This window comes from Manis pentadactyla, chromosome 1 (genome assembly GCF_030020395.1).
Source record: "Manis pentadactyla isolate mManPen7 chromosome 1, mManPen7.hap1, whole genome shotgun sequence".
Classification (NCBI taxonomy): domain Eukaryota; kingdom Metazoa; phylum Chordata; class Mammalia; order Pholidota; family Manidae; genus Manis; species Manis pentadactyla.
The window spans coordinates 209,606,606-209,622,888 of NC_080019.1; positions in this window are offsets into that span (position 1 = coordinate 209,606,606).

The window sequence follows — 16,283 nt, forward strand, 5'->3', positions numbered from 1 at the left end:
ACAGAACCCGTGAATGGACTAACAGTTACCAAAGGGAAAGGGACTGGGCAGGATGGGTGGGAAGGGAGGGGTAAGGGGTGGGGGAAAGAAAGGAGGCATTATGATTAGCATGTATAATGCGGCAGTGGGGGGGCATGAGGAGGGCTGTGCATCACAGAGAAAACAAGCAGTGATTCTACAACATCTTACTATGCTGATGGACAAGGACTGCAATGGGGTATGTGGGGGGAACTTGGTGATGGGGGGGAGTCTAGTAAACATAATGTTCCTCATGTAAGTGTAGATTAATGACACCAAAATAAAAAAAAATACATTTAACTTACTGAACATCATAGCTTAGCCTCGCCTAACTTAAACATGCTCAGAACACTTACTTTCACCTGCAGGTGGGCAAAATAGGGAATATAAAGCCTTATTTGTAACAAAGTGTTGACTGACTCATGCAATTTACTGAATACTGTGCTGACAGTGAAAACAGATGGTTGTGTGGGTACAGAATGGTTGTAAATGCATCCATTGTTTACCCTCGTGATCACATGGCTGTCTGTCCAGCATCATGAGAGAGGATGATACTGTGTATCACCAGCCTGAGAAAAGATCAAAATTCAAAGTCTAAAGTATGGTTTCTACTGAATGAGTATTGCTTTTACACCATCATAAAGCTGAAAAATTCTAAGTTGGTATCCATCTGAACCTATTTCTGATGAGATGTTCTCATGTTTAAATGCTTGCATTTCCCCAGGATTTACAGTCCCTTCCTCTCATACTCTTTCTTCATTCTCTCTCATGCTGTTTAAAAAAAAAATCCTTCATTTTTTACAATATCCAGTGCCAAGCCCTGACCAATTACAACCCATGCTCCCAATTTTATTTGAAATTTGAGGCCTTCAATTACATAAAATAAATGATTCTCTTGGAACTGCAGTGACAGAGGACAGAGAGTGATCGCTATGTGCAACAGAGCACCTGCCATAACCATTGACAACCAGTTAAAGAAGGGATGTGTTCCCACCCACCTGACTGCCACCTCCAGAAGCAAAGTGTGGTGAGTGGGGATCCAGTACTAACTGCTTTCACTTGTTTTAAAAAGGCTCAGGGCAAAGTCATGCAGCCCTGGATCCTCTCATATAAGCCTGTATTAAGATTCTCCATGCCTCAGGTTTATTATGTGTCCTCATATGCAGTTCTTAAGGAAAGAAGGAAGAAAGGAATCATTTATATGATTGATATGATGACAGTTCTCTTAGAACAATGGATGGGTTGTATGTTTTCCTATAGTTTCCTTAAAGTTTAAAATACATGAGTGGTCATCTGGAAAGGTTTTTTGATTAAATTGGAAAGGGGTACTGTGATAGTCCACTTATCACAATAGCTTGATGAGGGTCTTATATTTAATGAAGGATATAAGTGAATATCACTTTCTTTTAAGATTATTTCAGTACATTGCACTTTTTATTTCCAAATCTTTGAATTAAATTTTCCAACACCCAAATGCCATATCTAAATTTTTTTGTTTGTTTCTTTTTTATTGTCAGAAATGAATAAGAATCCTTGAAGGGGGTCACCAAGGAAATGTTTGGGAACAACTGTAACTTGTTTATAGGTTTAAGTAGCCTCAAGGTCAAAGGCTCACAACTTTTCCAAATGGGATAAAACAGATCTCCAATAATCCAGCTTCGGTTCTTCTCATACTTTATCTCTCGAGCTATCTAGGTAGGCAGGCTATGGGAAAAAACTGCAGCAATCTGTATAGTGTAGAATGTTAAAAACGAAAGAAATAATAAAAGGTTTTTTAAAGATTTAAAAAAAGAAAAAGTAAGAGGAATTTGGTTTTCTAGTTTCTCAAACTCAAAGGTCTCATCGGAATTCGTAAGACAATGTAAGTTCCTAGTCAGCAAAGCTCAGGTGCCTGAAGGCCCAGAGGGCCTCAGGTTTTGAACTTGTTGCCTATTCCTTTTGACAAGCTCAGTCTGCACTTTCACTATCTGCACTTTTAAAAAGAAAAGCACAGAAAAGAGAGAGAATTATTCTTTAAATGCTCAGTACAGTGAAGAAGCATTTGCTTTATCATTAGGAATTCATCCTACCAGCTGCACTTAGGAAAATTTAGCATTTGGTCAGACAATCCCCTAAGGAAGATCTGAGGAGGGTCAGGAAGACATCCTGGGAAGAAACTGAAAATTGTTGACCTCATAGACGCCTAGAACGGTGGTTGCCAGGGGCTGGGGGAAAGGGAAGGAAGATGGGGAGGTAACTGTCAAAGGGTGCAAAGTTCCAAATACGTAAGCTAAATAATTTTTGGAGATCTACTACAAGACACAGTACCTACAGATAACAACACTGTATTGTATACTTGAAATTTGCTAAATGTGGAGATCATATGTTAAGTGTTCCTAACACACACACATACACACACACACACACACAATATAAAAAGGACTGGAGAAAGTTTTTAGATGTGATATGTGTATGTCCTTGATGGTAGGGACGGTTTCACAGGTGTATACTTAGCCCAAAATTCATCAACTTGTATACATTAAATATGTGTAGTTCCTTACATCTCAATGAAACATCAATAAAGTGGTTTAATAGTTTTTAAAAGTTGGCTGGTCATGGAGATGACACTCCAAACTTGGCTATACTTCCTGGGTTGAGGATGAAGGCAATTTTACCTCCATCCCAAAGAATAGACTAAATGTGGTAATGCTGAATTTTGTGTGGATAATGAGACATCAGAAAATTCAGGGACTAAAATTGATCTTTAGAAATTAACCTGAATAATCAAAATAATCAAGCCAGCTCTTCATCCAGGTCAATCCCACATTTAAGGGTACAAGGTTGATGTTTAGGTATTTGAGAAAATATAAAACTATTTCTACTAAACCTGGTAAAAGTAAACATGTAGTCAAGTAGTAGCTGGCATCATGGAAAAAAATAAATCTTTACATAGTAGCCCAACTTCAGAATAGGCTGGAGGGGGAAGAGCATGAAGAAAGAAATTAGAAATGTTGAGATGATTTTAAGTAATAATAAGGCCTGGCTTTTGTTCATAAAGGGTTTGTATTAAATACAGCTGAGGAAAAACAACACATCTGTATTGAAAAAATGACTACAGGGAAGGGGAACAACTTATCAACAACAGTATGTTGGGCACTGCAATGGGCACTCGATACATATTATCACATTGTTACATCCTTTCTGTGGTTAAAATATTCAATTTTACCAATAAATAAAATGCCACTTAGAGTTGTTCCTATTTTGCAAATATTTTTGCAGCATGTACGAAGCATCAACTGAATATTATAGAACCTTAAAAAGATGAGACTGAACCCTTAAAAATCCATGTGTGTATGTGTATTCATATGAATTCTGTGAAATGTGCTACTGTATGCTTAGTCCCATTGGTTGTATGTGGGGTTTATAACATCTCTTTGCTATTTTCTAGCTCCTGTTCATTGAGGCTGCAGCACGATGCTTATGATGCTAGTTGGACTTGGCAAATCCCCGCTCTATCACTTACAGTTTTAAGTCGCTGATCAAGTTATTTAAGCACCTTAAGTCTCAGCTTCCTCAACTATAAATGAAAGCTAATGACATTTCCCCCACAAAATTTGTGAAGATTAACTATTTAAGCAGTGACAAGTGTATACAAGGATACTCGAAAAAAACATTTTGTCTGTTTTCTCTACTGCTCTGTCTCCAACACTTGGAATAGTAACCAACACAGAGTGCACAATCAATAAATATTGCTGATTGATTGTATGACTTTATTATTCTCTTGCACATAAACATACTACCTTTTTTTTTCTGTAAAGATTTACCTGCCAAATTTCTTCCATGCCAGACAAGTGCAAAAGACACAGAAAGGTAAACCTCTGTCCAAATTGACTTGCTTTGTATAAGGAGACACACAGCCTTCACTCTGGTATGAGAAAATGAGGATCAAACCCATGTGAAGAAATGGAGAAAGCCTCTCAGTTGGATGAATACAGATGGCTTCTCCAGCAATGTGTTCTCTTTCAAAGAACCCAAATTCCATTAACTTGAGGTCAGCTTCTCCCATTGTACCTTTTGTTTGTCTCCCCTCCCCAGACATTTATTTCCCTGACATCACAGGGTGAGTTGGGCAACCAAAGGAGAGATGGAGTCATCGTAACTGCCCCTGTGCAGCCAACAGGTCCCCAGCATGAGATGAGAAAGCTCAATAAATAACAACTACTTTAAAGGAATGCCAGGTGAAAGAAAACAGGAAAAGAAAAGGACTTGAATGTATGAACATAAAATAATGTCCAGGCCCAGAGTCAATACTCTTCACTGTTTATACTGAGATACAAGGTGTCTTCATTTGTTCTACTTCAAGAGTTGCCTGCTATTGCAAAAAAAATCCTATTAAAATGACAAACTCTTCTACTGGGGGCAGAGCTAATATTTATTGAGAAACTCCCATGCGTCAGTGTGTGTGTCCATCACTTTTACATTCATTGCTACATTTAATCCTCGCAACAGCTCTTGGAGTGTTATGACCTCAGTTTTCAGAGGAGGAGACTGAGAATCAGATACATGAAATAAATAGTCCATCACTCCACTGGCAAATGATGCTGTTGTTATGGCAAGTCTGTCTGGCTCCAGAATGCATAATATCTTAATCTTATAACTTACTGCCACACAGGAATTGTGTGGTGTTAATTACTTCTTAAAATGAGCAGACCGCCAGAGGATCTGACCATCTTTCTTACTGCATATAATTTTTATTCATGATAACAGTTGTGGCAATATAATATTTTACTCAAGTAATACTTAATCAAGCTACATTCTATTCATCAACAAATGCTTTCTTGAGTACCTGTTTGATACTATGTTACTTTTTTAATGAATATGTCATTAAATGGATAGATATAAACATTCCATTCATATAAAGCAGAAATTTACAGTTCACAAATCTGTTTTCACATGCATTGATTCATTTAAATGCTCCAAGCAAATCCCTAGGGTAAGCTATGTTTTTCCTACCATTCTCCAGTTGAGGCTTAGGGATACAGGTAGCTTGCTAATAGCATAGCCAGTACCCAATCCTATGCTCTTCTGACTCTATGCCCAGGGCTTTACCCCCTGATTCACAGCTAATTACTGCCAATGACATTGTACTTGGAATCTATCCAGCACAAACTATCTCCTCCATCAGATACTCCCTATCAGCAGATGAGCATAAGCATAGCTGCTAGGTTAGTGGTTCAGAGTAACTAAATATTCATCAAAAGTGTGCACATTAAGAGCCACACACAATAATTAAACCCAAATTAATTTCCTCAGTTAATACATGCCACAGAATTAAATTAAAGCTCAACAGAAAATGGGGCAGACCTGTAACTATTAATCCTCTCAAAGCAACAATAATTATTTTTGCCAACATTTATTTCATTTGCATATACAATGTTACATCACAAATTTTCACATACCAGTAACAATTCTCTCAGTTCTGCTACACTGAGATTTAAGAGGTATTAGTTCAGATAGTCTGTTGGCAGAAGTTTCCATGGATCTAGTTCAGGAACAGACCATAAACATTTGAGGCAGCCATGTTCATTAACATTGATGTTATAAATCACAGTGGAATTCAATGATGGAAAATGTGTGTGTGGAATTAACATACCCTCCATGAAGGACTGAAGACTAATTTCATGATATATGGAATGTTTCTATAAGTCACATATGAAATACTTCAAAAATTAATATGTCTACCATTTTATATTAAAAAATTACATTTGTAAAATTCATTGATTTATTTTCTTGATAAATTCTTACCTTAGATGTCTTATATGACCAGAGGTATACTAAGCCTTGGGAATTCAACAGTGCAAAAATAGTCACAGCTCCTTTCCTCATAAGTCTTGCTTTCAGTGGAAGACAGACATAGCTACAACTAGAAGCTAAATAATTCATGTCAAAAGTGTACAATATCCGCTTCAGCAAACCAAAAGTGTTTGGGAAGCTAGAATCTGTCCCTTATTGAACTGTAAAACTTTAGACAAGTCATCAGTTTTCTCAACCGTAAAAAATGGTCTGAAAGTCAGATAAAAAAGCAATAATGCTAATATTTGCTGCACTCACTGCATGCTCTCTATATACTGAATATTGTCCTAAGTACTTTGCATATATTTTCTCATTTTTCCCCTATGTCCACCCTACAAAATAAAATTAACATTATCAGTATTGTCATCTTCCAGGGTTAAAGAGGTTAACTGTGGTCACACAGCAGGTGTAAGATAACAACAGTTTTTGAAATTGTTAAGGGGACTTTTGAGATACTCTTACTGTTTATTTTGCTAATTAAGTACAGGAATCAGGAACAGATTTTACTACACTTCTTGCTCTTTGTAATCAGTAACCAGGACATTCATTGAAAAGAGTAACCAATCTTTTTCTTCCCAACTATCAATTGACACTTTATATTTTAACTGGTATTTCAGCCATGACTCAAAAAAAAAGCATAATGAAACTTTTAATAACAAAAATGTTGTCTCTAGTGGGTGCAGTCTTAAGTTTTCATTCAAGCATATGTTATTTCTGCGAAGAAACATATGTGAACTCCCAGCACAGAGCTGTTTATTGGCAACTGATTAATATTTCCTTGGCTATGAGTTTAATGGGGAGTTGAGACTTCTTATAAATAGAATCTTGATGATTGTCACGCTCACTGTTCAATTACCACATTTTCTTAAACCAATAGGAAAGAAATCTGAGATTTTGGGCTAGGAATAATAGCTACTAAGTAAATAAAGAGATTGGTTGTCTACATGGAGTTCTGCCAAATGTTTTTCAAGAAATGATTTAATAATCTATTAGGTAGACAAAAAAGGACATAGAGAAAGAATACTATAGAGAAATCCTAGAGTCCTTTCATTGAGTTATTTCACTTGTTGCAGCCTGTTGCTAAGATCAAGATTTCATAAAATATTTTATATCCAATTTTCCTATGGACCCTTACACACAAATAGAAAATGCAGCTGCCACATGGTTGAGTTGTTCTGGCAAAAGACTATTTGTAAATGCAATGGATTTCAGGTTTTATCTCCCCAGATGAAAAGGAATTGACCTTCTAGTCTTATGTGTCACTTCTGCTTCCTCAGCAGATCTCTTTCTTCCCTCCCAGCATTTATTTGGCTGCCTCTCCATCTTACATGAACTAATATTCCCAATGGCTTCTGAGTCCTGGGTGAGAATCAATGTAGTTTCAGAGAAATTCATTTGTTTTCTGGACTCAGATAAGATCTAGGCAAGATGTGCTTCTCATTCCACTGGACAGCAGTGAGCATGCACTTTAAACAGTTTCAACCACTGAGAATTTCTTTTTTTTTTTTCATTTATTTTTAATTTTTATTTTTTTCCTGACAGTGCTGGTGTGAAAGGCCATTCTTTCTCTTCTGCTTTTTGTACAAAGGGAATACCTGGCTCCAGGAGATGCAGACAGCCATCTAGAGACTCAGGGAGAGATAGCATTTAAATGTAATGAACACAAGAAAAGGAAGAGCAAAAAGAAAGGAAGGAAGGAGAGAGGAACTCTGACCTCACTGAAATGCTGGATCAAATCTAAATTGAAGCTAGAAATAGCAGCAGACTTTTTTTTTCTCTGTTTGCCAAGCACTTCCCTTTACTGTTAAGCCCATTTGAGTTGGCTTTCTGTTTTGCATGTTATGCACCTTCTTACAGATTCCACCTTATATAAGAGTGTATTAGAAAGGTCCATAAGTCCATAAATCCTTTTGTACATGTTATGACCTTCCTTTTCCAGTTCTCAGACTTTTGGAACCTATTTGATTTTCCTTCTTCAATCTGTGGGTATACTAAAATATCTAAACCATGTAACAACATGACCTGGGTTCTAGACTTGGATTAACACAAAGTTAGCAGTTTAGCACAAATATATTATCTTACATTTCTGTAGGTAAAAAGTTTGGGTTTTACTACCCCAAAATGAAAGAAGGCAAGGTAGCATTCCTTTCTGTTCCCTCTGAGGTTCCATTTCTTTTTCTAGTCCCTGGTCCCCTTTCTCCATTTTCAAAGGCAGCCAAAGCAAGTCAAGTCCTTCTCACATCACTTCACTCTAAGCCTGTTCTTTGCTCTCCTTTTCTACTTTAAAGGACCTTTGTGATTAGACTAGGCCCACCCAGATAATCCAGGAAAATCCCCATCTTGAGGTAAGCTGTTTAGCAAACTCAAGTCCATGTGCAACCTAATTCCTCTCTGCAATGTAAAATAACAGATTTACTGTTCCAAGTATTTGGTTATGAACCTCTTTGAGGACCACAGAATTAAGTAATATAAACCATACAAAGTGCTTTTCACATTATGAATGCATTCTAAGTTGTAAGTACTATTATTAAGTCATGAGGGAAGGAGGAAGTAAGAGACAAGTCAGTTTTTGGACTCTCCTAACACGCTTGTGAATCAGTGTCTCAAGATGCAGAAAGAAGTGTATAGAAGAAACGTGTACAGCATTGCTTCTCCAGCCATTCGTCAGTCAACCCCATTTCCATGCGGTTTGCACCCTTGTACTGCTCACTCTCCCCCAGGGCCCAGATCTCTTGCTATGGGTCTTACCTGGGCCTGTTCAAACTCTTGGTATGTTGAGTCCCAACAGTCCTTAGACTGTAACAAAGCAAGACTGCTTTAATCCCACACACTCTGATAAATTATTAACCAACCAGTTGAACATGTTCATTGCTAAAATCCCTAGGCAGGTAAATTGTTATTGTCTAACAAGGCTCTAAGCCCACTTACTTTAAACTCATCATTTGAATCCCACTTTCATGATATTTGTCATAATATTATACCTCATTACTAAAAGGTTTTTTAAATCAATTCATTTATTTCAATCAAAATTATTTTACAAGAAAATGTTATCATCACTTAAATTTTCTTATAAAAAGCTAGTACAACTTGCCATAAATAGAAAGTAACCAGAAAAGTAAAGGTACGAAAATGAAAACAGTATCATTCAAATCCAGGGTTATTGTGGCCAAGACCCTGAGCTGAAATGGAGATAAGAATGGTGCTGAAAGTCCATGAACTCAAATGTTCTTCCATATAGACCAGATTAATAAATTGTAGGATAGTTCTAAAATGGCATATGAGATCAAACCCAGAAATCAAAAGAATGTATAAACTATTACTGCATCCTGCACAAATGTGAAGTTAGCTAAGAACAGACAGACACAAAACAGTCAGTTGTATGATGGTCCTGCACTTACACTAAGTTCAAAACTAATCTGTCAGCAGATGTCAAGACAGTGTCTATCCTAGAGGTGGTAATGCCTAGGCAGGAGCACACAGGAAACTTCTGAGGGCTGGCAAGGTGCTATTTTTTTGAATCTAGGTCCTGGACAGTGGCATGCTTACTGTATGTAATGCACCAAACTGTACACCTCAGATCATATTTTTCTTGATAAATGTTAGATTTCAAAGGAATGTTTGCTTGAGGTATGTTAGATTTCAAAGGAATATTCCTCTCTGCAAACACACACACTTTAACTGCAAAGATTTACCACCACATTTTGAGAAACACTGCCTCAAGCCAGAGAAAAGATAACAATAGCACACATCATAGACCAAGGGATGATCCCCTCTATTGGATGATCATTTCTCCATGGCTGAATTGGGGGCCTGTTCCTACACTTTCAGAGAACCAGTGGGCTTACTTGAATCATAGCATCTAACTCTCTGTATTCAACATGATTACTTCCAAGCTTGCCTCTATCCAGACTCAGCTCCTTGAGGGCAGGAACTGAGTCATTAACTGCAGGAACTTAGAACTTAACAGGTCGCCTTACAAATAATGGTGCTCCATAAAAATCTGTGGATGAAAGGATAAGGGTACAAATTCATCCTACGACATGAACTGTATTGAGATGGCAGACAAGAGAATAAGAGCATGCATCTGGCTAAGGGAAGAATTGCACACAATCCTGACACTAGCATATTTACAAGTTTGAGGAGAAAGGAGGACTTGGGTACTAATAATCAGCTAGAAGCCCATTGGAGGACAGTGACTATTACTTAGCTTTAAAGGAGCCTTGGACTGGAACTGTACAGTCCAGTACTTTTTACTATTTAAAGGGCCCAAGGTAGTGCTAGAACTGTAATATCAGTAATGAAAGCAAATGTGTGAGCTGCTTGGACCTATTAAAGATAAGTTATTTTAGGTGCATTTAGAATAAGTACACCTGGAGTGGTAGGGCCATTCCTTTTTTTATCCTTGCTGGAGATGAGTCAGAGAAATTAGGATGTCTGAATTCTTCAGATAAGGCCCCAAATGGCTTTCAGCCACTAGTTTACAGTTTTCCTGGTACTAGAAGCAGAACCAATATTTTGTGTGCATAAATGTGCCATATTTAGTCTGATCTGAATGTTTTAAAAGCCCCAACATCCTTAGCACAGTACCTGGTCTTGAGTAGACATTCAATAAATGAAAGACCCATATCTTCCTGCCAGTAAAAATAAAGAAGAAAGACAGAGAGAGAGAGAGAGAAAGGGAGAGAGACAGAGAGTGTGGAAGGAAGGGTAAGAGGGCATGCAAGAAAGAAGACAGAATAAAGAAAGAGGGAGAGAAAAAATAAAAAGAGTAAGCAAACTGAACATCAGAAGTCAGTAGATTTTAATGAAACATTTCAGAGGTCTTAAAGAAAGTAAAAGTTCTAAATGTATTCAATAATAAGAGATGGTGTTATTAAATTAAAGTTAATGATGCTAACACAGATCGAAGAAGGAAAGACAAATGATGATGAGACTTAATTGCTTTATTGTCTTGCACTATGGAAATTTTTGCTTAAATGTTCAGATATCTGAAATGGTCTGAGCTACAGCAAGAATCAAAGAGGAAGTAGACTGTGGAGAAATGCACCAGACCAGAAAGTCATTACCAATGAAGGTAGTTCATTCAACACCCTATTCTTCAGATTTGGGAAAATATGAAATCAGAAACAAGGTCATTCACACCAAAAGACAAGCAAGAATGTCCCTGTGTCTGTATTTCTTCAGACAGATGATATAACAGCTGTGGTTCAAGCTATCATAAATGATGTCAACTACCCTAACTCATAACTTCTGTAAGTTCTTATTTGTTCATTGTAGACAGCCTGCTGCAGACATCTTTCCAACTTTTGAGAGGACCTTTTCTTACTCTTGTACATAATATTACACTATAGTTGAGTATATAGGATAAATGCAATCAAAGTGATTAAATAAATGTGCTGGATGATATATTGTTATCTCCCAGTGGCTGATTATATTACTATTTGCCAAAAATTCCCTTGAGCATGTTCCTTGTTGAGGGCAGCTATATGTGGCTACTCTGCTGAATTTAAGATATTTGATTTGTTTAATCAAAAGAAGGCAGAAGTGACACATATATTTTCCAAGAAGAAGCTCTAGAGCCAGTATGTGTCTGCCACATTTCTTTTCCTGCAGACACAACGGTCAAAATGTTCCCAATAGAGGATGCTCCATCAACCTAGGTCCCAGAGTAAAACATGTGAAGCAAAGCCACAGCTGAACCACAAAGAACATCTGGTGTCCTTTGATTTTATAAGCCAGAGAGGCTGCTTAGTATTGTGGAATAACTTACTCTGTCCTGTATGATACAGTATCCAAATAAGTGAAACAAAAAATAGGTCCAAATACATACATGCATTAATTTGTTCCAGTAGCTACTGAACACATCCTATGTTCAGTCCCATATTCAATTCTGGGGATAAAATTATGGATAAGATAAAGATTTTATCTTCAAACACAAAGAGTCCAGACTTCTAGAAACTCACAAGTAAGGAAGCAATCATGTAGAGAGCTGCATCTCGAGCAAGACATGATCAGATAGCCATTTTTGGAGAAGACATTCCCTGTAAAGCAGTAGCGACACTCGGATAGAGGCATAACTAAAGGAGACACTTTGTGTGGGGAAAAAGGGGGAAAGAAGATTAGAAACCAGAAGGGTCAGGTCAGGAGAAAGAAAATCTTTATTAACAAACTGAGGCATGTAGAGGCAACAGATTTTCATGCACAGTATAAGAACTTTTAGGTGCTGATGAGATAAAAGGAGAAAAAATTGAAGTGAGGACTGAAGCCAAGTCCACATTGCTGTCTTAATATGATTTTATCAATATATCTGGTTATACAGTTATAAAAATTAATTTTTGCTTAAATATTCAGATATCTGAAATGGTATGAACTACAGCAACAATCAAAGAGGGAGTAGACTTTGCAGAAATACACCAGCCAGAAAGTCATCACCAATTAAAGTTGTTCATTCAACATACTATTCTTCAGATTTGGGAAAATGTGAAATTAGAAACACATATAATTATTTTTAAATGTTTGGACCATAGCATTTAACTCTCTTTAATTAATTAAGTCATGGTGTCATCTTGTCAAAATTATGTATTGAAGCCAATAACTTTGTCTCACATCTCACAGACATTAACAATTCATGCTTTATGAAAAGAATGTCAGAGCACTCTACCATAATTACACAATGTATGTTCAGTGATAGCAAAATAAACAAATGATCATATAGAAATTCAAAACTATTCCAATAATGTTTACACAGGACCTAGAAAACTACATATTGTTAAAAACTTGATATTTTAATTGACCAGTTGCTGTGAGTTTAAAATGTAAGATTGAGGTAAGAATGACAGCTAAGGTTATGATGCAGTTTTTGTTTTATATGGTGGGTGGAAATCATGCTAAGTGTCCACTAAATTCCATTTCATTTTCCTTTTTCTAGGTACAGTAGAACCCTTCTCGGCTTCCCCTGCAGTTAGGCAATCATGTAATTGAGACATTTTTATTGGGAGCATGCCAGTATGCCCTTTTTAATTTACTTATTTGTTTGCTTTTATTTAACTTCATTTACACAGAGCTATCTATGCACTTGACCAACAATTCCCTAGACCTATTACTTAAGAGCATTAACTTCCAAAAACTTCAGAGAAGGCCTAGGTTAGAAAAGCATATACAAGGATGTTAGGAGCACTTAGCACTTTTTAGAAGAATCAGATAAGGAAAGATATCTAAGGCAAACCTAAGGAAAAGAGGAAAACAATCAGACACCCATCGAAAGAGAAAGGTTATTTTAATCTTAAATATCTAAGAGTATGGTCCGCTGGGAAATGACAGAGCTGGGGTTTCAACCCAGGTCATGTGACTCCAGATACTACACTCTACAGCCCATACAACCACCCCATATTCCTCCCATAAGGGAATCTCACAGACAAATAAGAGCCAGCTGGCTGTTAATAAAGAGCTGAATCCAGTCCAGGAGGAGAAATGTTATTTGGAAGTGCTTCACCAGTATCACCATTAGGACAACATACCCTGTGCTTTCTCTGTCCACTTGCATATAAAAGTTCTGTTTGCAACTTTATGCAAAACCTTTCTATAATTATAGTCAAAGATGGCATCCCCAGTAGAATTTTACTACAATGTGAAACATAAAGTGTGGAATATAAATTGTGGCTGGCTTTTTATGAATTGGAAGTTTTTTTTTTCAAAAATAAAAACATGTAACTATTCAAGGAAAGCTTCTACTGAATTCCACAGGATTTAATGAACACTTATGCTATAATAAACTTCCTTCTAATTCTAATCACTTTCAAAGAAAAACAAACCAACCAACACAAAAGTCCTGTTTCATTGTACAGAATCAGCCTTGAAAAGGTCATAGTTGAAGGTCTCCATTCTATTGATTTTCTATTTTAAATTAAAGAAAAAAGGATACTGGTACCTGTTAATGCCTGCCCGGGGAAAGGTTAGGTTCTTTGCAAAACTTGCAATGGACACTTGATGAAGGGACATACTGAAAACTGAAAATGCATATTTTTTCATCAATTAGAAGGGATTTCCATAATTGTTTGTAGTCTTGATAAAGAAGAATTTGTAGTCAGTGAAAAACCAGTTTCTGTGGCAAATGTGAAAATGTTGATTGACATGATGATGGAAAAAGTGACTCTAAGAAGACATGAGTGGACAGTAGTGGTATGTTTGTACTTGACACTAAGAAGACCATGGCAGCTCTTCATGATTCATTAGTATGTCCGCAATTCACAACCCATTGGGAAATGGGCTCCAAGTAATTTATGACTAATTTCTGAAGTTTGTAGGTGCTTTACTATCATTTAATAAATCAATAAATTCAGAGTTATTTCTGTGGTAACATCATCCTCATTTACTCATACTCAAACAAGCTTCTGTGAGTTGGAGATAAGGGCACGTTGCAACCTTATATACCAACATGGGTGTATCTCTTTACATGTACAGATGACAAAAAATAATGTGTATCACATTCAGCAAAATGCTTAAGAACCATCAGAAGGAGGACAAGTGATCAAAGGGAAGACACACAGAGCATGAAGTCTGAAAGGCATCAGTCTTTGTCATGACTGCCTCTATGGCCTGAGACAAATCCATGCCCATTCTTGGTCTTAGGAACATCCTTTATGAAATTAGACATTCAGACCAGGGTTGCCAAAATATGACCAGTGGGCCAAATCTAGACTGTAACCTGTTTCTATACATCAAGTTTTATTGGAACATGACTTCATCTATTCATTCACATATTATCTATTGTTACTTTCAAGCTATAAGAGCAGAACGGAGTTGCTATGACACAGACCATATGGTCTGCAAAGCCTAAAATATTTACTATGTGGCCTTTTACAGAAAAATAGTGCCAACCCCTGAGTTAGACTAAGAGGTATGTAAGATTCTCAAATGTTGCTATTCTATGACATGTCACTCTAATGTTATTCCGATAGTCTTCCTGCTTAATCATAGGAGAGTCAAAAAATATGTACAAAAATCAGAAGAGCACTAGGATTATAGTAACAAAAGTCTTTGGAGTCCAGCACACCTGCTTTTAAATACCAGCTCTGCCACCGACCTGTATCTCATCCTGCTCTTCTGTAAAATGGGAGAACATCTATGTCATAGGATGTTTTAGAACTTAAATGAAAGTATGTAAAGGATTTAACATAGTGTATGACACAAGCAAGTGTTTATTAAACAGTAGCTTCTATTGCACTGTAAGTACTGAGAAAACCTTTATTATCACTAATAAACTAAAACAAAACAAAACAAAAAAACTAGATGTCCAGCTGAGTGCACTGGCTTGCTTATGTGTGCCTTCCTCTATGTCGGTGCTTTTTGGTTGGAAAGGGGAGGGAGAACCATTTACACAGATAAGATATTGCCTGTGTCTGATCCACATGGCTCCCTTTCTTAGTATACCATGTAGTCACAGTCAAGGTAATTCCTGCTTATTTTCAGAAGTGAAACACTATGCATTTTCCTGACTCAGTGACATCCAAATTTGAGCACAAGATCAATTAATAAATCTAGAAATATAGCCTAAGACTTCTTAAGAGTCCACAACAAAGCTGCCAAGAAAAAAACATGTAAGTGAAGATATTCACTGAAATCAATAATCCCAAAATCACATTAATACAATATTATAGGTAATAATATAAAATCTGCTGGCTAAGGGGCTCAAAGTTATCACACCCAGGACAGCCATAACTTGGTCCCAAGCACCAGACTCCTATTTTATTTTATGGTGCTTTGTACATGAGTTATGGAAACTACTTCTGAGGAAACCCTAACTTCCCAGTGTCTGACTTTTGAATGTATAAATCACATCAAACTACCATTCCCCTCTATGCATACCTTTAAGGGAATGATTTCCACTACAAATGATCTGGAAAACAATAATTCTCCAACTAACACTGATGAAAATCTGTTTCTTTTTGTTTTGTTTTGTTTTCTAATCTATTAAGGACTAAGCCTTTAAAAAATACAATAAACATAAATTAGTAGTAAAAATGAAAAAAGATGTACAAAATAAATAAAGTCTGGGTTTTTAATATATTAAAATCAAGAGACATAAAAATAACTCTTAAATTGTCCTAAAATTTTCTGAATTCCATATTTCTGTACTTATCTTCTTGCAGATCAGTAACCAACAGTTAGCACCCCTCTAGCTGCTCCACGCTTTACATTGGCATGGAGAGCAGGAAGATCTGGGATTTCCTGGCCTGTGATGGCAACCTGGGATGTCCAAAATCAGGCCCTGATGGAAAGATAACTTCTCCTAAACTAGGTACTGAGACCACCAGTGGAGCAATGAGTGGAACTGGGGTGTGGGGTGCTGAGGAAGGGCAAAGAGGCCTTTCTGGTTTAGCCGTATATATTGTATGATTTGAATTTTGTGCAATGACCTCATAGCTACTACTTAC